General features: G+C 43.7%; 1 non-coding gene across 1 annotated transcript in view; it reads right to left on the bottom strand.

Moving 5' to 3' along the window:
- The window catches only part of LOC104150085 (uncharacterized), a 29,906-nt gene extending 12,186 nt beyond the window's left edge, over positions 1-17,720 (bottom strand). Inside the window, exon 1 of the transcript XR_011138744.1 lies at positions 17,497-17,720. This is a non-coding gene — a transcript (uncharacterized protein). The remainder of the gene's footprint in view (positions 1-17,496) is intronic.
- Positions 17,721-19,566: the final 1,846 nt, after the last annotated feature.

Below are 19,566 nucleotides of genomic sequence, written 5' to 3'. Positions count from 1 at the left end.
TTATTTCCATCTCTAATGTAGATGCCTTCACTGTTTGTAGGCAAGCTGCGCCTAGGTACACATCTTCCAAGACAGCATTAACTAGGACAAGAAAGGTGCAAGAACAGTACCATAGGAGACCCGAAGCTCTACCAGTAGGCATGCTTATGTTTTGCTACATTAAAAAGTAGGATCTAGGATCTCACACAGGCCAATTCACTGTTCCTGAAAGCACCGTCAGCTTTTCCCACACTACTATTTCCTCACACGCTCCCTGCCAAATTAAATCAGTTTGAGTATCTCATTAAAGAAAAAACACTGCAGATTTTGGTTCATTTTTAACCATTTTAACCATTTTTCATGGTGGCTCAGCCAGTTGAGCCTGCTTCTCTGATCTGGTTTACTAGCCAATTTGTGAGCTACCCTGCTCAGCCACCTCTCTAAGCAGACCTTACCGTGTTTCCGCACTTTCAGAGAACGCTGAATGACACACACAATCCTCATCAAATCCTTACCCAAAAGGAGGGTAAAAAATCTGAACAAGTCCATCTCCCAAGCATTCCTGTTTCCCACAGAATTAGCTTTTGTTTCCCTTTTCCCCTTCCTCCAGCTGACAAGAAAAAATTTGAGAAACATAAGTGCTAGAAAGGGTTACAGCGCATTCTCCTGCAAAATATACTAAAATTCAATACTATATTAAAATCGTCCAAAAAATTAAGCCTTTCCATGTTTGATCATGTCTCAAACTCTCAGGCAATCTTCCCATGCTACTAACAGATTGACGTTAGATAACCTGTTTTGAACATGTCTACCAATTTTTCTGAATATATTTCAGTCCTGGCTTATGTTTTGTTTTTTCTGGCAACACAGCTATTTAAGTCAGCCTTCTAAGCCATAGCCCATAGTAATTTTTCTTGTTTCTGTTCCACCACAATTCTTCAAAGCATCATAAAGGCAAATCTAATAAGCACCTCAATTCATATTGCTTTCTATTTATAACACTGCAAGCACCTGCTGCTGAGATCTAAGCAGATATCTTTCTCACTTTATAGAGATTAATTCAGATTAATCTGAATGGTTTAATATTTTACAGTAATTTCAAGAAATATGCCTCCAAACCGCTTTCTGCGTTTTTATTTAAGATCCTACTTTCCAACCTTTAAAAGTGCTATTCATTTTGCTTCATTGTTCATTCACTTTGCAAAACTGAAGTGGACAATTCAGTAGATCCCTTCCTTTAAGGCAACTGCAGGCACTTAACGATCAAATCATGTCAAGTTGCACCTAGAACCTAAAACAGTGTTCACTCAAGTCAGCATTGGGGCCTAGGCACAGTTTGGGAACCATCAATGTGCAGAGGAGAGGTGTTTAAAGGTGCCTGTCCTTTACACTGGTAAATGGGCTAGTAGCCATCGGGTCTGGATCACGTGCTATTTGACCTTCCTCAAATCACAGATTTATTAGTTTTTAATCTTACCACTAAAGTGCCTGTGAACACCAAATGACAGCCAGGGCTCCAAAGTACAGAAGTTACCTTAAGCCTGACCTTTCAAAGGAGCTGAGGAATCAGCTCTTTGGGCGACCACACACAATCCTCGCTACACACAACCCTTTAGTGAATCCATATTCTAAAGCTTAAACACAGAGTATGAATGGATGCAGCCCAAAATTTGGGGCTGTAGACTGATATCCGGAATATTAACATCAACTGCTCTTGCTCATTTCATTTAGCAAGACCACAGACGGGAAATCTAATCCAGAGAAAAAAGTTATGCAGAGCAAGTAGGTGAGCGAGATAATGAAGCCAAGACAGAAAGCGCAGAAGAGCCCTCAGTGTGTGCAAGAAAAGAAGAGATAAAAACAGAAGGAAAAGAGAAAATAAAGGATAGAAGAAAAAGCCGTACGGAAATAAAACAAAATCTGGATGGAAGAGTCAATCTAGTGGACCAGATACACATCAGTGATCATTCTTGTCTCTGGATAACATTTATTTATTCTTAGAGGCTGATAAGCAAGGCTTGTATTTCTCACCCATCCCCTATCTATGCATTTAGATGTGCTGTACCACGCTCCTCTACAACCTGCCCAGAGATCTTACGGAAGACTTCACAGGGCAAGCTAATGGGGGTTTAATCTTAAGAGCGACCCTTAAGGGCTTCAACGTCAACTTCAGAGGACTATTGTGCTATTTGACTCTCTGCAGGGCTTTGAATGTGCAAGATTTTATGCACTCACTGAAAACAAGCATCTTTCTCAACAAAAGATGAGAAAGTCTTGTTGCTGGTTTTAATTATCTTAACCCTGCAAAGATTTGCTATTAAATTCATGAGAAAAGCACACTTACAAATGCCCCAAGTTTTCAAAACTTTTGTTTGCTTTTGTTGAAATGTAATGCTCAGGAGACGTGACAAAAATCTTTGAGATAAGACATCTTTGTAAAGGATTCAACATCAGCGCTCTCCTTCTCTTACTTACAGATCAATAACAAAAACTCAGTATATCTATTACCTTGGGAAAGCACAGATTTTTTTATTTTTTTCCAATGTGAAAGGGTTAAGGACACAGATTTCCAGGATTTCCTTGGCCATTATAACGAAAATACCTAAAAAAAAAAAAAAAAAAAAAAAAAAAAGTGTGACATGCGGGCCTTGTAGATCACCCTTAAAAAGGAGATCCCACACATCTCTTCAGTCTCTTGCTGCAAATTCCAAATTACTGTTCCAAAACTTCTGTACCCTTACTGTGTCCTCATTGTCTTCCATACTTATTCCTTCTCATTTGGGGACATTTTGAAATTTTTGCAACAGCTATATTCAGTAAGTCAGCTACAAGCAGGCACGCTGTCCATATTCCACAATTCCAAGCTGACAGCTAATAGTGAATTTTAGGCTTTCAAACAAACAGGGCAACTTGAAGTGGCAAATGTTGCTTTGTCTACCCATCCATAAATTAGAAGTGACAGTAACAGATTATTACTCATCCACTCAGAGAGTGAGTTTGGCCCTGAAAAAACTGGCTTTATTCCAAGAGCTGGCAAACACTGGTTAATATACATGTAAATGTTTCATTTCTCTCAGAGCAGGCAATTTCACAAAATGAAATACCAAATTAAAGACGACCCTAATTTTCCTGCTGATTCCTGTCTCAGAGGCAAAGCCTATGCAGTCTTTTTCAGAGAGTCAACAGGGAAAAGCCACCCTTTCTTTTGAGAGTGAGACAATTTCACTGAAAGCTTTTCATATAAATACTAACCATAGAAGTTCTCCTGGAGTTAAGTGAATGAAGACTGGTTTATGTAAGGTTCCTGTACTGACTTGATAGATCAACATGTACTGAAGTGGTTTTGCAAACACTGCTTCAAAGAGGCAGCTGCTCAATACAAGAGCCACAGGGCCAGAGGCAAATTCAGAGACCCCAATTTTTATTGTTAAGAGTATTTTGAAAATGCACTTTACAATTCCCAAGAGAGAAGAAGGGGCATTTTGTCATTTGAATTTCTAGTGCAAGCATAAAGGAAAAGGAAAATGTCATTTTCTCAACACATTGCTACTAATCTGAACTGGGAGAAAGAGGGGAGACTAAGAGAAGGGATGGAGGTTCAACAGAGAGAGGTAAACAAACCAAAGAGGCAGCCTCTGGACAAAGAGCAAAGCAGTGGTTTATCAGAGCTTCTTACTAACCACCAGTCCAGCACCTGAACATGCTAAATAATGACAAATGTAATATATACACACACTTTTGAGCATAGAAGGTGCCAAACCCAAGAGAATCAATAAGCTCACTACGTGCATTTGGAGGCAAGGTGTGGACAGGATGCTCCACCTCCGGCAGCATTCCCAGAACTGTCACTTTTATACAAGCAGCCAGAGACGTCAGGAGATACCTAGACTTACTTCTCTTATGATACAGATCCACCAACCACTGCTGATCGCTCTGTCCAACAGAGGAGAGACTTTCTGCATGACTTTCTGTGTGGGCTAGATGAGAGGACAGTGAGGTGGATTGAGAACTGGCTGGATGGCCGAGCTCAGAGGGTTGTGGTTAGTGGCGCGGAGTCTAGTTGGAGGCCTGTAGCTAGGGGTGTCCCCCAGGGGTCAGTCCTGGGTCCAGTCTTGTTCAAGATATTCATCAATGACCTGGAGGAAGGGACAGAGTGCACCCTCAGCAAGTTTGCTGACGATACTAAACTGGGGGGAGAGGCTAACACACCAGAAGACTGTGCTGCCCTTCAGAGGGACCTGGACAGGCTGGAGAGCTGGGCAGAGAGGAACCTCCTGAAGTTCCACAAAGGCAAGTGCAGGGTCCTGCACCCAGGCAGGAACAATCCCAGGCACCAGGACAGGCTGGGGGTTGACCTGCTGGAAAGCAGCTCTGCCGAGAAGGACCTGGGAGTGCTGGTGGACACCAAGTTGAGCATGAGGCAGCAGTGTGCCCTGGTGGCCAAGAAGGCCAATGGTCTCCTGGGGTGCATGAGGCAGAGTGTTGCCAGCAGGTGGAGGGAGGTGATCCTGCCCCTCTCCTCAGCCCTGGGGAGGCCTCCCCTGGAGTCCTGTGTCCAGTTCTGGGCTCCCCAGGACAAGAGAGACATGGCGCTACTGGAGAGAGTCCAGCAGAGGGCTACCAAGATGATTAGGGGACTGGAGCACCTCTCCTATGAAGAAAGACTGCAAGAGCTGGGCCTGTTCAGCCTGGAGAAGAGAAGATTGAGAGGCGATCTCATAAACGTGTATAAATATCTGAAGGGAGGGTGTCAAGAGGATGAGGCCAGTCTCTTCTCTGTGGTGCGCAGCAACAGGACAAGAGGCAACGGGCACAAACTGAACCACAGGCAGTTCCGTCTGAACCTGAGAAAAAACTTCTTCACTGTGAGGGTGACAGAGCACTGGACCAGGTTGCCCAGAGAGGTTGTGGAGTCTCCTTCGCGGGAGATATTCAAAACCCATCTGGATGTGATCCTGGGCAATATGCTCTAGAGGTCCCTGCTTGAGCGGGGAGGTTGGACTAGATGATCTCCAGAGGTCCCTTCCAACCTCAACCATTCTCTGATTCTGTGAATTAACCTAGCCTAGCAGCGAGAACTACAAGCACATTTTTGAGAAGGGGAAGAAGAGGAAAAGAATAGCTTTTACCTACCTTCCCCTCCCTACTCCCAGGGCTCTACATATGGTACATTCTCACCTTGCTTGAGAGCACACTGGAGAGTTTCAAACAACTGGAGATGCTAGTGACATGTCAAAACTGATCACAAACTTCTGTACAGAAACGCCACAATATTAATATACTTCAGAACAGCAAACTTACCATGAAATACAAAATCAGCTAAGCAGTAAAGTTATTGGTGGAGCTCAAGACTTTTTAAGTGCTTTACACTTTTAAGGGGGTGAGGGGCACTTGCAAACAAAATCCATCTCCTTCAAGTGGACAGAAAAATAGAAGATGTACACACACTGACGGGATTTAACCAACTACCAAGAGAAGACCCTTTCAGAAGATACAGGACTATGTACGTGTGGGAAGAGCTGAAGAGAAAGGAAGTAAAAGAAGTTCAGTTTCCATCTGGCAGCTTGTACCAGTCGCTACTACAGTGGTCCACACTTTTCAGCCAGGTCTCTCTGGACGCAAGCAACTGCTTATATGGCATTAGAGCTGGGCTTCCTGATATTTTCCATTTTAACAGGAAAAATAATTTAGACTCCACAATTCATTAAATTAACTAAAGCTGCTTTGGAAATTGTTTTTGCACTTGCTTCTCAAAATCCCATGGAGATATATATATATAAATACATATATATTTAGCTACAGAAAATTAGAGATCATTACTGCTAGAGCAAGCACACTGCCTAGTGCTTTGTAACATTTGGCTTTGAACTTTGGACCTAACAGTGCACTTTTCAGGGTTGCTTTCACCTCCCCTTGTATACTACTGCTTACATGACGCATAGAAGATCTCACAAGGACATCTGCTGAATGGAAGGGTGACAGAACACAACAAGACAGTGCCAGGTTCAACACCAGACAGGATTTTTAAACTTATTATAGGGTATCCCTTTTCAATAGTCAACTTTATACGTGGCTGCAACGAATAGACATTCCAGGCTGCACTGCTTCAGAGAACACCTCTCTACAAAAGGAGAGAGTGCTGTCACTAGATAAGCTGCCAGCTAGGTATCATTATCACATTGGACAGAGATTTTAACTGAACTAGAGAGCACACAGTTACTCAGATTTCTTAATGGGCTTCCCTCAGCTTCAGCAAGGGTGATGCATACCGCATACAGGATTTGGAAATAGATACTCTTCCCAAATAGTGTGTACTATTCTATTACAGCATTCTGTTATCATCTCATCTCATGTTATATAACGTAACAACTGGAAAGCCAGAGTTACATGAACAGTCGCAAAGAGGTTAATCATTAAATTCAAGCTTTACCAGGACAACAAAGCTGACCTCGAATAAACTCTGAGCTTGGATAAAAGGTAACATTTATTCTCCTAAAGAGGTTTCATTACATATCTCTAGAACTGTGATTTGAGAGCATGAAGTTAAGAGTTAATCCAAATTTGCTATTTCTTCTCTATCCAAACAGAAATGAACTCATTTGAAATGCAGAGAATACAACAGACCTCCCTTCCTTTCATTGTTCTCTCCCCTCCGAGAGGGAAATGGAACTTCACAAGACTTCAAACCTCAGGAAAAAAAAAAAAACAAAAACCACTCATCTCTATTCTACAAGTCTTCCTTCCAGCACTGAAAATCCAATGCATATTTTCTCCCAACTACTTTTATCTCTGTATTGTTCTTAACACTTTCCTAGAAAGGAAGTTTTTTAGAAGACAAGTGGACACCTCTAATTTCATGAAGGAACAGAGAGAGTTTGAAGCCTAGCCAGTTAAAAGGGATGACATAAAGACAGCTGAATGTGCTATACCTACCACCAATGCCTTCTGACATATGTTCTGCTTTCTCACTCTGATTTTCCTGTTTTCATTTTTTAAAATACATTTACATCAGAACTGACCAGCTGCCTGTAATAAGCTATACCATTAAACAAGAGTTCCTTCTTTATATCCTGCAACTATGATAAGGACCATCCTTAAAGGCAAAGTGATCTCAGTTTCTGATTTCCCACAGGTGCTCTGAGGTCCTGCCTGAACCATGACAGGTCAGTGACAAATGGGGTGTCTTCTGGACTTCCCTAACTTTTGGGAACTACCATTTTGACCCACTTATATCTCTCAGAACATGAAACTCCGTTAGATAAGGTCTAAGCAAAAGTGAAGAAAACTACAGGGGCTAGCATCAGCAACAGCAAAACAAACAAATAAACAAAAAATAGAAACAACTGTTTGTGTTTTAGGAGAAACGGCACATGATTTCTTACTCTTTCATTTTGAAAGCCTTGCCTCCTTTAAAGGTAAGCAAAGTTTCCCCAAAGAAGTCATCATTGATTTCATATTCCAAAATTTGTTTACATAAAAATTCAAAATGAATGCAATTAAAAGTCTAAAAAGGATACTAAATCACAGGACTTGCTAGAATCTTGTACGTATGTCTTTGGAGAAAAAGAATGAAAAATAATTGAATACGCAAGAGAAATAAAGCTGGACAAGAACGTGGAACCTGAAAGGCTTTTTGCTAAGGTCCCTAATGTCTTAAGAATTTATTAAAAGATGATGTTAGAGCACCTCAATTTCAGAGGATTACTTCAGAGATGGCTCCTGTTGCAGGAGTTTCTGCTGGAATATTTTACTCTGGCTGTCAGCCAAACCTTTGCTATGCTGATGCCAAATAAACAATGCCTAGTTTCAATGACAGATGCTGCTGCGTTGACACGTAATTGATACGTTCATATTCAGGGCTCCCCGGAATCTGCAACAGCAATGCTTTAGTCTCAAGACATATTACTGACAGCAGAATTCAAAGGGAGCTGCACACTGCTGATGCCGCTGCACTGCGGGTACTACGAGCCTGGAGGGACAACACCACTAACAACCAGCCTGGTCCGGAATAGTGGAGCCCACAAAGTTTCTAGGGCAATGGAAGCTATGGAGAGATGCCCCAATAGCACACGTTAACTGGCCCAGTCAGAAACCAGCTCGCTCACAGAAAAAGGAAACCTTAAGGCTTTCAACACAAGTTGCACATCCCCTTCCTGCAGAGCTTGTAATTGGGTAGGAGACGGAAGTCATAGAAACGCCACAGCACTGAAGGAGCGGACATGCCCATAATCTCCTCCTCTCTTTGACTTCCTTGGTTTCCTAGGCAGAAAATAGGTTATCAACCTTTAAAAATATATTTGGGAAAGGTATGTTCCAAAGAAAACACCAAATTTCCCCTCCTTGCCTGTTCACTCTCCTGTCAATAACTTTAAATAAACTTTCAGGAATAATATTTATTTCAAAAAAATTAGCCTTTTTCTATTTTTTCAAACATCTGCAGCATTTACTGCAATTCTTGCAGAAAATACATAAAAGCACAGAAGGCATTACAATTTATGCCTACAACTTAACTTTTTAACTTGTAACGATGGATCATCACATTCGTCACTCAGTGAATGAAAACATTCACAGAATGAAAATGTTCAGAGAAGAATTCATACCTACTTGTTTCACAAAAAGAAAAAACCCGTCAACAATTAACATTCGGCACAAAAGACAGCAGCAAGTAAAAACCAGAGTTTTCTGTTATTTATCCAGCTAGTATGCTGTGGTTCTGCAAGTGTGCAGTGTGAAATATCTTGCCACTAGGCCTCTTTGTAATTACAAACAGGTTAAGCTTAAAAATGCTTTTAGATTATCTTATATGGGGATTATCAAAGACATTTTAAGCATACAGATAAACAGGAAACTACCTAAAAATCTTTCCAACTCCGGGAAGCATATTCTGTTGACTGTATTTCTGAATACTCAGCATAGCCCAGAAAGCTTCTGTAGTCTAATAACCGCTGCTTGTGAGGCCTTACCTAGCTCTCGGATGCTGTCTGTGCTTCTCAGCTAGTAGAATGGGAAAGTTTTGATCCTCCAGTCACTTCTTTCCTTACGTTTTAAGAAAATATCTGAAAATATTGACGTTAATTCCTCAGACTCTGTACTCTTGTGCTTCTAAGTGTTGTTAAGGCTAAAACTGTCTGAAGACCTCTCCTCATACTAAATTTTTCCTTCAGTATCGCCCAACACAGAGTACGGAGAGGAAGCTATGTAGGGAATGTGCATTTATCATCAAAGCGCACATCTTTCAAATATCCTAAATGTTCATTTAACTTAGCAACATGGGATATGTAAAACATGCAGGACTACATCTGCGCAAAAGCACAAAGTGTTTGAAAAGGGCAAGGAATTGCATGAAGTAGAAAAGCTTCAGGTGCCACTGGGTTCTTCTCACTGCTCTAAGAGAGACCCTGCATAACCAAGCCTGGCCAAGAAAATACATATAGATAATAAGAATTTAAACAGCAAGTGCACAGGCACTTCCCTCCAGGGGAAAGAAAAAAAACCACACACACACACACACACACAAAAATCACACTAGGACCTTTTCAAAGTCACAAAGGACAGCTGAGATTGACCTCCCACGGGCAGCTGGGCATCTCAGGTACCTACACAGTGCATGGGGAAGTGGCATGAGCAAATAGCTAAGCTAGCAGTAAACAGGTCCGAATGACCACAGCCAGTGACGAGGCACATCAGGAGGGTAAACCACAGGCAGATCCGAGTTTCCCCTGCACGCCCACAGCAGGGCACATGCAAAGCACCTCCAGTTCAAAAGCTGCAGCGGTTTAACAGCGGTGCTGTGCCCAAGCTAAAAAGACCAGTCCCTCAGAGTCACATTTTAAATCGAGCACAGCACTGAAATAAAGCTAGAAGGCTTACAGACAAGATTCAACTCCTATCTAATCATTCAAGCGTGTGGGCAGAAAAGCGTGGGTCAGTCTGCAAGGTGTTGTACAGATACACCCTAGCTGTGTTAGAAGGGGCATAATTAGCCTGGGAGGTGCTCAGGGTTAATACACATAGTACATGCCACCAACTTGAGTTTCCACTTGTTATTGCATCTGTTACGAAGACGTACTCTTACCAGTTTCTCTGGGCATTCGAAAATCCCCTTGCCTCCCCTTAAGCACACAACACATTTATTAACTTTCTCTGCTACTGAATATGATTCTTTTTTTTTTTAATAATCCATCCTGTTATCAACGGAGACAAGGATCTGAAAAGTCAAATGGATTCTCAAGCCTGCTGCTGGCTTTCACTTTTTCCTGAGTTTGGACACAGAACAGACAGGTCTCACCTTTGGATTCTCTCACTCTGCAAGGCTCTGCTGTAGGCAGAAGACATGGACAGCACAGCAAAAATAAATCTTTCCCTTCCTTTTTCCCCAATCTATAATGTCATTTAAAAAATGCAAAAATATGTTTGCTAGAGCTAGATTATTTTACAGTAAGCTAACACGCTAACTAAATTAGTAACAGAAAGACTGCCAAGTAAACTAGCACAAACTTTTAGAAATGTAAAAGGTTGTTAAAAGTATTTCAAGTAATCAAATTTCAAGGCAAATCTTATTTTTATAAACACTGTTTTCTATCCTTTTAAAATGTTTCTCTTACCACTGAGGGAAAGACTTAAACAATGAAGGGAAATGGGCTAAGGCTTGGTCTGCAGCCTGAAACAATCTCAGTTCAGTAGCAATAACCAGTATCCAGACTTCTGATTAATGGTATCAAACCTAAATATTTAGGCAAGGAGAAGTTTGCATGCACCTCTTCCTCCATGCCAAAGCCCTTCAGCACAAATAACTCCAAGTCTCTAAGCCTCCTAACATATTTGATAGTTTACACAACTACAATTACAAGCCATGCCTTCAGATAGCGTCAGCTCAGTAAAAAGGAGTTTTTCTGATGGGGGAAAATAATGAGGCAATGAAGCACTGTCAACTAAACCCCTCAAGCCATTTAAGACAGATGTTTATCTGTCCGTTTCTATCCTGAATTGTCCTACAATTTAACAGCAAGCTCTCTTACTCCAAAGTAGGCCGCCCTGTGACAGCAGGTAAATTGGTTTCTAAGCAGACTTTAGTTTGCAAAAACAAACAGACAAGTAACTCTGCAGGTGAACTCCCTGAGCTTTTTGGGGGATGTGCCTGCACGATCAGAGCCGTATTTGATCCCGGTGCCACTTGAAGACCAGACCAGTAGTCCACCTGTAGCTAGTCTGGCAGTCAGTATTGCCAGGGACTGGCATACAATAGTAAGTATCTAACTAGTAGGCCAAGTATCCCAATCACCAGAAGAAGCAAGTCCTGATGGGATAGTCTCTTCTTCCTTTTTACCCAGTAACATCCAATGAAAGGGTCTGGGATCCTCAATCTTAGTTGTATGATGAGACCTATATACCCAAGCTATGTTTGAGGGTGCACTTTTGTAATTAAAAGCTGCGCCCTGCAGCTTAATCCGCACACTTTCTTGTCTTTGTCGTCCTTTTACCCGGGTGTCAAAGCCAAGCACAAGATCTTTCATGATGCAGAGATGCTACATACAAATGTTACTGCCATTTAACTACCAGTGGTCAGCCACGCTAGCAAATGAACCATAAGACATAAAGCACTTAAGTGAGTTTTAATAATGGGTTTATATAGCACACCTCGTCTTCAGGTCTGGTGGTGAGCACTATATCATGGCCAGAGAACACCTCTCTAAGCATCAAACAAAATTAAATTGACAAACAGTGAAAGAGCAGTGAGATCAACTTCTAAATATAAAGCAGTCTGAGAACAAGATGGTTTTGTCTGAAATGCATATATGCCGTAGGTCTAGTACATCCAAAGCATGCTTATCCATACCTCTAAGCATGGTACAAAGCCCCAGATTAAGACAGGCTGAACTCGAGCTTTTTACACTCATCAATATAAGGCTCAAACAGCCTTACTGAAGAGCCTCATCTAAGAGCCTATCAATGCAGACAGTACCTACAGCATTAAAGGCCAAAAAAACAAAAAAAAAAGAATGACTTTGCTTTGCTTTCATTTTTTTCAAGTTTACTACAGCAGAGTCACAGTTCTTTAACCCTAGTATATCTGCTTTCTTAATAATTTTTTTGAGAGCTGCCTATGGCCAAAAATCACCACGAGAGAAGTGCCTGTAAACAAAAATGCAGAGGCAATAAACAGTTTCAGTCAAAATGGATTGGGTTTGTTAGTGCTATACTTTAATGGGTGCCCATATAAGTAAATATCATAGATCACAGCATTCCACACTCCCACACCCACCTCCTTTCTGCCTGCAGAAGTCATTTGTGCCAGCAGCAACACATGCCACATTTCCACTTTCCTTGCAACAAATATGTAAACACATTGGTTTAGGCAGAAGCAGCTTTTGCACTGATGATGCTCTTTATTTTCCACTTTTGCCGTGAAATACAGAGACAACTTCTGAGCAAAGCCTTGGGGGAAAGAGCCTTACTCAAGATCACTAGTCCTCTGTCTAGCACAATAAGAGCAGAGAATGCAAATTAGTTTCAATAAAAGCAGTTGGCAATCAATAAGAAAGGGCTGGTCTCCAAGACTGAAACTGGTTCCTCTGAGGATAAGAGTTAAAAGGGGAAAAATGTAAGAAGATGAAAGTAAAGGAAGAACAAATGTAAACAACACGGTAGGGGGGTACAGAAGGAGGGGAAAAAGAAAATCTAACGGTACAACTAAAAAAATTAGGAAAAGTGATAAAGAACAGCTGGGAGTAAAAAAAGAAAGAAATACACAACACAATTAGAATGCAAGTAGAAGGATCATTAGAAAAAGTCTTGCAAAAGAGATGTGCAATTCACATGGAAGATAAAGATGGTGAAAGGGAGTAGATAAGAGGCTAGCTGGCACAAAGCTTTAACGCATGAGGCACAAGTTTACAGTCTAGCCTGACTAGCAGGTGTTGATGAGTCTGACAAAGAGTTTCAGCCTTCTTTCTATTGCACATCTGGCCAAACGACAAAATCCTCATACATTTGTCTCTTCTAGTCTTCTGCCATAACGTTCTAGAAAGTCAACACGCACCTGAATGAGTCAGAATCAACTCACTCTACATATATTTAGACTCTTTCTCTAATGTCCCTTCACCTCAGGAAGTCCACAGGCACCTGTAACAGACTGTGAGAAAAGCCAAGCATTCATTATTCACTACTTAAAGGAAAAAAACGAAAAGAATTCCTCAAGATCGACACGTTTGCTGAGTCTCTAATTTTCATAAGCCAATTAGACAGGGAATGCATGATTCACAGATACTGCCTTCCTTTACAGGTATTACAGATACTGCTTGATATAAACCAAAAAATAAAAGTATTTTAGCACTTTTGGCTGCCTCTGCTCAGGAGAATCCCAAGAACAAAGTGATACGTACTGCAAGTGGTACAAATCACGTACCCTAGCTGGTTTCAGTTTTTAGTTCTACCAACACCCTCCAAAACCACCTGGTTAACGTGGAGTTAAGGTCACTATCTTGCATATGCCTTTAGTATTGCAAATTAGGAAAGAGGAAGGCAAGCAGTTACTTTGTTCAAAGCTTTTCAGCCCCAAAGAATCTCAACAGCAAACTACACAGGATAAGTCTTTTGACCCCAGGAGTGTAGCCACCATCTTTAATACGGTAACTGCTTAAATAACACACAATAATTATATAGGGTGGAAAGTGATGTTGTCTACACATGTGAAACTCCAGAAGTAAGTCCTACCAGGTCCAAATATTTATTCACATTAGGTTTTGACCAAAACACTGATGGATTAGACAGAGATCTCTGCCAAGTTGGAAATACACTTAGTACACTTTAAAAACATTAATACAAAATAATTCAATTGGGCATGCGCTATGCTTGGAAAGGCTCTCCAGGATTTCTAAAGACAAAAGTGGTCTGAAACTTCTAGTCACACTGACATCTAAAAGCATGGGACTCACATTTTTAAAAGATGAAGAAGTGACGGAGAACAACTAAAAACAGCAAACAACAAATCAAATGAAGCCAGATAGAGAGGGGGAAAAATAAACAGTCAAATAAAAAAAAGTAAATCAGAGACAACAAAGAGAATATTATCACACATTCTCATCCCCTCAAGATACAGGTGTATATACAAACATCTGACCTCTGGCTGTTTGCCAGAACTAGTATACAGAGCTTGCTTCCTCTTCTGCCCACAGCATTTATTTTAGGGTTTGTCTTAACAGGTAAATTCTCCAAAAAAAAAAAAAAAAAAAGCGGGGCGGACAACTGAATAGCCTGCATTTTTGTAGAGGTTTACGTTGTCTACCTCATGGCCTGCCACTACAGCTAAGACAATTACAGCATTGTAACAGCACATTTCCCTAAGGAAGCAAGCAGTTAAGACCTTTATATACTGAAAGAGATGCCCTTCTACATTAGCACAGCTTGTTAGCCACAAACAGGATTAAGAGCTCAGCAAATCCACCCTGAGCCCACATCTGTCATCATAACTCTTCCCCACATGGGCAGATAGGAAGGTAACTTCCCAGCTTTACTGGGCAATTACTGGAAAGCTAATACGGTAGTAAAAATATTAATAATAATAATAATGGAGCAACACACAATGCCACAATCGCAGAAACTCCTCAGAATTTCTTACCTGGTAAAAACAATGTCAGCCGGTTAAAGCACTTGTGGTCTTAGAGAGCAGTCCTGCTGTTGTCCGGCTGGTCGTGAACACCAATCAACCTCTGATCTCCAGAGTCCAGACAAGACAAGATAACAGTCAGGACCTCTCTGCCGACCTTCTGCCAGGCATGATAGGATTTCCATAATCAGCCACGCGTCAAGAAAAAAGAAGTCCACATTGGTATGCAATGTGAACTGCTATTGGACATCATGGATACATCTTGCAGTGCAGGACAGGCCCTCTAGACCAGACAAATCATTTTCATGGTTAAACATACTACCAGAACCTGTATTCTGCAAACCTGTGCTTAGTTCTTCCAAACATTGATACTACCTCAAAAAGATCAGTACCTCCTTCCTTGAGTGCAGTACCCATGACAGTGCTGCTACCTACTGAACCGGGGTGTCTCTGTAATTCTCCACGGAGAAACTCTCCCTTTTCAGCTTAACTACATGTGGTGCCCATCTGCCCAAGCCCTACCATTTGCCAGGTTTCAAAGCAAAAGGCAAGGGAGAAAGATGATGGAGGAGGAAAATTTAAAACAAAAATGAACACGGAAACTGCCCTACATTGCACTTTAAGTACCACAGTCAAATTACTCACTGCATGGTCTATCTACCATCCCCATGAGCCAGCTCACATCACCTAACTGGTATGTATATCATATCAATATGCAAAAGCATTTCACTGCCTATTTAATGCATGAAAAACAGTGTTAGATTAAAAAAAGCAGGCTATTCCGCTAGCAGACTGATACAACAGTGAGCAACAGGGAAATAATCAGTCTACCTTCTCATTTGTTATTGCACACACCTCCAAAAAAGCAGCAGCAAACGAGTGGTCACCTAGCAAAGCAAGATTCAGGGCAAGCAGCTCCGGGTAACCTCCACTCCATCCCAAAGTCCAGGACGGCCTCAAAGCTCTGGTGGCATTTCAAAGACAGAAGGAGACATGGGTATACGGCCACTGCTAAATGCCATATGTCTCAAGCAAATCAGCCCCATCAGTCTGTGAACACTGATCAGACACCAAAACAGTGCTCTGTCTGGTAGGGATTCCCCAGAAATCAGGCTTCCAACACCCACCTCGGCAGCCTCTCAAGACACCCAGCTCTGTGAACGCTCATCTCTGTCTCTGTATTTCCACCCACGCTGGCCACACTCTTCTGCACCACCTTGAGTTGGTGGCCAGAAGCTTCACCGCAACCCTTTCCAGGAGCAAAATAAAAGATCTGTGCAAGTTCACGTTGGAAAGAACACTAAAGAAATGAGTAGGTAATTCCTAGGATTTCCTACACAGTAAAGGACATTTCACAGCTGCACCGAAAATTTCTCTGGGTATATGGCCCGTTTACATTTCCCACAAGCCATGAGGAAAAAATTACAACAGTCTGCTGCAACAACCAGCAGGTCATTTACCCGGCAGAGATATGCCACATCTCTAACAATGCCAAAGTCTGAGGACAGTCTAAAGTCTGCCTTCGTCTTGTTTTCAGTCTAGGAAATCTTTATATTATAAATAGGCCACTGAACGTTGCCACACAGAGGCACTTGAGAGAGGCAAAAAAAGTTATTAAAAGCACGCTAACAGGGTCGCAGGGAATTCCTATATGATTTTTATTTCTTTTGAAAGAGAATTTTTTTACCAATACTAAAAATAGCTGACTATTGAACTCTCTAAACTGAGAGAAAACATGAAAACACCGGAAGGTCTTAATCCAGCAGGGTATCACATACACCTTCTGGTGTTTTCCTACAAACTTCACGCAGGATCGGGAAATCTCAGTAACACAAGAACATGTATTTTCTCGACTGCCTTAAAAGAAGGTTTGAACCATAATGGGTTTAAAAACATAACAAAAAAACTAAATTCATTTTTTCAGGTAACCAACAATAAAGAAAACAATAAAGCTCCACATTAAACTCGCCACAGCACGCTGTAGAGACAAAACAAGAACAAATTAATGCAGCACGCCAGGCAATAGACAAAGCCACATCTTCTTACACTCAGAACGGAGTCTCTTGATTTTTCTTCCCTGGGTCACTTTTTAATGCTTTCCTCAATTTTTTTTCAACGGGCTGCTTAAACACCAGCCTCAACCCTTTCCCAAATACAACTGCCCCAGAGACTAAGGAACCGAAATTTAAATAAATAAACAAATAAGACACTTGAAGTTGCAGCTGTTTTCTAAAGAATTATTGTTATTCCCCCCCCCCCCCCCCATTAAGCTCCGGGCCGCGCTTCTCCAAGGCTGCTGCTGTTCGGTCTCAGAGAAGACCAGGCGGAGGCGCGCGGTGCCTCCTGAAGGGCCGAGCCGGCCCCGCGCCCCTCGCACCTCAGCCCGCCGTCGCCAGCGGGGAGGAGGCGGCGCCGGGCGCTCGGACCCGCCGCTGCCCCGCGGGGAAACCCCGCGGAGGGGCTGCGCCCGCCGCGCCCCTGCCGCCCCTCAGGGGCCGGCGACCGTTAAACCGCTCGGGAGCCGTTAACCGCCGCGGACGGCGCGCCACGCCGGCGGCTGCCCCGCCGGTGACAGCCTCCTCGTCGCCGGCCGCCGCCGAGGCGCTCAGCCCCAGCCCGGCTCCCCGCCGCGCCACCCGGCCCCCACACGCCCGGTTTTAAAACTTTCGGGTTTTAACGGCGCGGCCCCTCAGCGCCCGGCGCTTCGCCGCGGGACGCAGCCTCGCGGCTCCTCGCCGGCCAAGTCGGCGGGAAGTTGGCCCGCCCGGGAGTCGCGCCCGCCGCCCCGCGGGGCGCCCGGCGCGGACAGCGGCTCCCCGCGGGGGGCTCCCGCCTCCGGCCCCGCCGCCCACGCGGCGCCCCCACCCCCGACCGCGGCGGGACAGCCGGTCCGGGCCGCCGCGCGTCCTTACTCGGAGTTGTGCTGCCCTGCGGGAAGGGGCGGGCGGCAGCGCGACGGCTGAGTGAAGAGAAGCGTCCGAGCTCGGCCGCCGCCTGACAACTTCCCGGAGCCGGTCGCCGCCCGCCGAGGGCGGGCTGCCTTGCCTGGCCGCGCGGCGCCGAGGACGTGGCAGACACCCGCCGCCGCTCGCTCGCTCCCTTCCTCCCTCCCTCCCGCCGCGCCGCAGGCTCCTCCCGGCCCCGCGCTGGCGGCAGGCGGGGCGCCCTCTGCCGCCCGCCGCGGCGCCCGCTGCCCCGGCCGCGCCGCCGCCGCCGGCCCGGCCCGGCCCGGCCCTGCCCTGCCCCGGGCGGTGCCGCCTCGGCCGTCGGCCGGGGGAACGCGCCGCCCGGTTCCCGGTGCCGCTGGATGCAGTTGCGCAGGTATAATCCCCCTCCTTGTGTGGGACGGCTGCCCGGGAGCGGGCTGTGAAGGCGGTTACGGAAATCGCTTGCAGTTCGCCTGTAAATCTCAGCCTTAATTTCGCAACTAAGGCGGCGCTATTTCAGTTCATGCAATACGGCGTTTATCAGTTAATTAAACAACAGAACGGCAACATAGGTGCAATTATAACAGCAGTTGCTTACGTGTATCAGCAAACTCAGAAATAATTGGGCCAAAAGAAAACCGGAGGGCGATCCACGCGTCCTCCAGGAACGCACACCGAACGGCCACAGTGGGAGTACTGAACTGGCTGGGAGACCCTCCTGCACCCAGCCCGCGCGGCTGTTATCTCCGTGCCAGCAGGCCCCTGAACATCTGGTAGCTGCTTCCCAGTTTCCATGGTTTAAGCTGACTCCACCGCAGCGATACTCTTCTTTCTGCTGAGAGAAAGAAATCCCTTACTGTGTTCCTCAAGACACAGTAGCTGTAACTGCTAGGAAATAAATAAAAGAGGTCTCATCCAGCCATTTTTCATTTTCTTCTTTTCAGGATTACACGTTTCGAAAATATAAGACATTGCCTGGACTTCCTGCTTTCAGGGGGCCACACGTAGAGGTTTGTACTCAAAAGCTCAGTAGGCAGGAGACTCTGCCTTGTTCTAGATTAATATCAGTTGCGAAACTCTTCCCGAGCTGAACGGTGCCATTCTTTCCCTAACGAATTCAGAATTTGTTTCCTGTAAGAAACCCCATGTCAGGAACCTTAATATTTCCTCAATATACTTCCTAATTGAGTGATACTCGAGTGTCATGCTGTTAACTCCTACTGCACTTCTTTCTGTGGAAAACATCCGTTTCTTCTGGTTGTGGACGAATTTTTAATCTCAAGGTGCACTGCCAGTTTGAGATTAGAATCTGACTTTGAAGTTGTAAAGACGTACTGTTCAAATCACATTGAAATGCTCAAGGCTAAAGCAGAGAAGAAATAAAATTGCATTTTTCTGAACCACCTTTTGTACTGTGGTTACCGCAAAGGGCTCTAGAACGTGGCGTCCGGTAAAGGTGCACCTTTAAACGTAGCAGCCGTTCTGTGCACACACGTATCTTTGGGCATACAATTTTTTGGCCAAGGCACTAGAGTTATCCATAACGACTTGATAAAAATATTATGCATGTTTAATGATAATCTGCAGTGCCCTGAGAAATGTTCCAAAAGGGTCACGACTTATAATCAGTACAGAAAGATAAAGTGTGTGCATATAATATATTAAACCTTAGGGTGACTCTGTGTAAGAAAATGCAGCCCAGCAGATTCGAGATTAAACTGAATATGTGAATCTTTCCTACATACTCCAGTAAAGCCGTTACACTTTTAAAATGCACAATTTGTTGGTCATTAAGTTATGGATGTATTTGTGCTAAAGTAGCCTAACAACAAACTATATCTGAGTTAGAACGATAGATCTGTCTAATGCGGGCTGGCACGCAGTTAATTGCTACAATAATCATTCTAGCTTCAGCAGCGCTCTATAACATCAGGACATTGTCATTTAGGACACATAGATTCATTGCTAACCTATAAGCAGAAGGCAATATGCGGACCATATAGGATTTTCCATTCTGCATCTGTCTGAAGTAGATATGATTAAGTGCATTTTTGT

This window comes from Struthio camelus, chromosome 1 (genome assembly GCF_040807025.1).
Source record: "Struthio camelus isolate bStrCam1 chromosome 1, bStrCam1.hap1, whole genome shotgun sequence".
Lineage (NCBI taxonomy): Eukaryota > Metazoa > Chordata > Aves > Struthioniformes > Struthionidae > Struthio > Struthio camelus.
Note: the sequence above shows the minus strand (reverse complement) of the source record. Positions and strands in the feature narration are given on the sequence as shown.